This window comes from Schistocerca americana, chromosome 4 (assembly GCF_021461395.2).
Source record: "Schistocerca americana isolate TAMUIC-IGC-003095 chromosome 4, iqSchAmer2.1, whole genome shotgun sequence".
Lineage (NCBI taxonomy): Eukaryota > Metazoa > Arthropoda > Insecta > Orthoptera > Acrididae > Schistocerca > Schistocerca americana.
The window spans coordinates 648,501,942-648,505,725 of NC_060122.1; the positions used below are offsets into that span (position 1 = coordinate 648,501,942).

General features: G+C 45.0%; 1 non-coding gene across 1 annotated transcript; it reads right to left on the minus strand.

The window, feature by feature from the left end:
• Positions 1-3,347: 3,347 nt before the first annotated feature.
• On the minus strand, positions 3,348-3,422 carry Trnat-ugu. Its single transcript has one exon. It is a non-coding gene; the product is annotated as a tRNA-Thr (tRNA).
• Positions 3,423-3,784: the final 362 nt, after the last annotated feature.

Genomic DNA, 3,784 nt, shown 5'->3' on the forward strand with positions numbered 1-3,784 from the left:
ATCCGTCCTATCTTCTGTTATGCAAGCATTGCCTGAATCCACCCCCCCCCCCCCCCACTTTTATAAGGCCCTTCAAATCCTAGAATGCCACATGCTCTGCCTTGTCTTCTGTATCTGCCTTCCTTTCCCAACATGACTCCTGTATGACCCATCCCCTTCCCCCACCTCATCCTTTTCCTCCAACATCTCCACATCCTCTACACTGTCTGCCGGCTTCATCCTCCTACCCCCTGGTTTCCTCCTACCTCACCACCCCCCGCCCATTGCTGTGCTTCTATTGCTGTACCCCTCGCTCTCTCCACCTCCACACACTCCATCTCGTTCATCAGAGCAATTTCCAGCACCTCCCCATCCCGGATGTTGAACTTCGCCATGACATCTACCCTTCCTACCAACTGTGGTCTGACCTTGTTTCCCTTCCCTCCCCAGCCCCCCCCCCCTTTTCCACTCCCCTCTTGCTCCCAGAGTGGATTTTCCTCCTTCCTCCTGAGTCCCTGCACCCCTTCCTCAACTGTTTTGCTCTCCCGTCCCTTCCCTCCCCGGCCCCCCTTCGGCGCGTCCTCCCACCTCATCCCCCTTTCTTTCCCCTCCTTCTCACCTACTATTCCATTCTCCCTTGTCCCCCACCCCTGGCAGATCGTCCCAGGTTTTTATTCATTACCAAGCGTGCTGAGTTAGTGTTGTGTTCAGTGCCGTTATGCAGTGTCATCAAGTGATGTATTTTGTGTGCTCGACATTTATATGGTACATGACTGTTCGTGTGATTTTTTTATACTGTGGCTGACATTCTAACTTTTGTTTGACTCCAGTGATTTTAAGTGTGCAACGAATTGCCAACTGTGTTCTTTTAACTATATGTCGACTTTTTAACTGTCCCCCTGTGCATGTCCCTGTATTAGTGTATCTTTTCAACTCCCATCATCTCCTTTTACTGTGTTTCTTATGTCCCCATTTTATCCCTCTTTTTTTGTAGGTGTTCCCCCTTTATGTATTTTGTGAACTCGTTTAGCTGAAGAGCGGTAGACCGTGCTGCTGCCAGCCCTCCCCTGCCCATATGGGGCAGGGGAATGAAATTACAATACAAGAAAGAAAAATGTCTTCGTCAGTCTTTGATTGCTTACCTAAAGATGACTGGCAGGTGTCCAGCTGAAATACCGTGGAAGTAAGTTTACGACCATCGGCTGCAATCACGAAATCTCTTCAAACATCACCATTGTTACCACGCAGTGTAGGCACTGACTGTGTCTTATACTAGTGTACTTCACGTACGACCACAGTCTTCTTGGGTATTCTGCCAGATTTCGAGACAGAGTTTCATTGTGGGGACTATTAAACGATTGGGGACTATTAAACCATCTCACATCAACGTTCGCGCTAAATTTCGAGGTACCGTAAAATTTCTCCAATCTTGGTGATTTTGCGTTCTTTTAAATTTGGTAGGCTTTTTACGTTACTTCCGCTGTTGTGTTATGACATGTTTTGTGTACCAAGGGGGTAGCAGTGCCATCTCTTATTAAATTATTTGGTTTGTATCTCTGAATTACCGTCAGTACTGTTTCTTTGAATTTAAACCACATCTGCTCTACGCTTACATAGACTGGAGGGAGTGGGGAGTGTCTCTTAGGAAGGCGTGAAACGAATTTTTATCGAGTTTTTTAAATAGATGTATTTTACTTGGTGAGTTTGGATGTTACGGTATTCAGTGTATGTACAACAACCTTGTGGTCACTAACCCCTGTACCTGTCAGGATGCCCAATATCTGGTTAGGATTATTTGTTGCTAGGACGACACACTTTGAGTGAGCTGCTGGACTAGTTGTTCAAATTAGAGAAAGCATTCACTACAATTCCGGACGACGTTTTATGCCTACCAACAACTTAAAAGTGTATTTTCTGTGTCATATCGAGATTGGATTGGAATTATTACCAACTAACGTTGTCTGAGTGAGGATCTATTTAAAATGACTCAAGTTTTCTTTGAACTGTTCAGCAACTGCATCATCTGAGTCAGGGAGGGGGGGAGGGGGAGGGGCGGAGATTCAGGGGTTGAGTAAAAGAAACCAATTATTAATGTATTCCGGCTATCAAGTATAATCTCTACCCATACTAACGTACAGGAACTATCTATTTCAGTTTCACTAAACGGTAAACTACTCGTACTTCTGTCAGTAATAAACATTCCACGACCAACGGTATTTAATCTGTTCTTTCTGAATGCTGTTAGACCCTTCGTAAAAACTTCTGCCTAACTTAATTTCGGCTTCAGTCAGCGTTTTGTACCTATAACGATTTGAGATTCAGTGAATTCTATTACTGCTTGGAGCTCTGGTTCTTTTCCAACACATCTACGCCAGTTAGCAACTACAATATTGACTGTTCCCTTTTCTACCCTTTTTTTGTATTCTACCTGCGCCCTTTGAAACTGAAGCCCTTGCTACACTTTCCCGAGACTTTTAACCTAAAAAACCGTCCGCCCCCTCCACGCAGTCCCCGCTAGCCGTGTAGCCGCTTCCTACTGCATGTCGTGAACTCTTGGTCTATTTAACGGAACATGGAAACCCAGTACCCAAATCTGAAGCTGGTAATTTTCCTTGAAAGATGATACCCTTAATTTAAATTCGTGATATCCAAAAATGAGATGTTTATGACGTGTTTTGGTATCTGCCTCTACAGTGACTGAATATGATTCCTCTAGGCGCTCAGTCCGGAACCGCGAGCATGCTACGGTCGCAGGTTCGAATCTTGCCTCGGGCACGGATGTGTGTGATGTCCTTAGGTTAGTTAGGTTTAAGTAGTTCTAAGTTCTAGGCGACTGATGACCACAGATGTTAAGTCCCGTAGTGCTCAGAGCCATTTGAACCAATATGATTCCTGAGTGATCCCTGACCCACCTTAATTGTATGTGTTGCCCCGGCATGTTTTTTCTTCTGTCTTTCTAGAGATCCGCGCTATGTATACGAGAATTTGTCATCGTAACGAGCGACTTTAAAGCTTGAAGGATATTCAAGCTATGTGATACAATTACAAGCGCCTTACAGAAGACATTTAGGCTATACGTAATTTCTTCTAGAATGATACTTATTTCCACTAAAACCAAAGAATGATATTTCTTTAGCGGTGGAAAATTGTACACGGTCCCAAAGTTAGTGTAAGTCATGGTGTTTTTCACAACACAACATCTCTCATTTGTTATTCTTATACGGATACGGTGTCTGTTCTTTCGGACAAGTCTGAAAGAACAAACACCAATGATGAGCTGCAGCCGTCTAGAACGAAATTAGAATTTTATTAATACCTTCAGCTACTGACGGGCGTTGATTATGTCAACGTGGAAAGGTGATAATGTGTGCCCTGACCGGGACTCGAACCCGGGATCTCCTGCTTACATGGCAGACGCTCTAGTCATCTGAGCCACCGAGGGCAGGCTTCAGGGACTCTCTTGCCCACGACTCACGCGAGACCCACATTCTCACCTTGTATGTCCACACACTACATTCGTAGTGTCCCACCGCAACACACTCATTACTCGTGGAAGACATTCTTATCAAGTCCCGTAAGAGTTCGGGGAATATGTGTGCATCCCCACAGAATAAGAAGGTCATGGCCGGTTTAGCCAGAACTATATACTTATATGGATATGGTGTATGTTCTTTCGGACATGTCTAAAAGAACAGACGCCACTGATGACCTGCAGCCGTCTAGAACGAATTGGGTAGGGTCACTACGAATGTAGTGTGTGGACATACAAGGTGAGAATGTGAGTCTCGCGGGAGGCGTGCTCAAG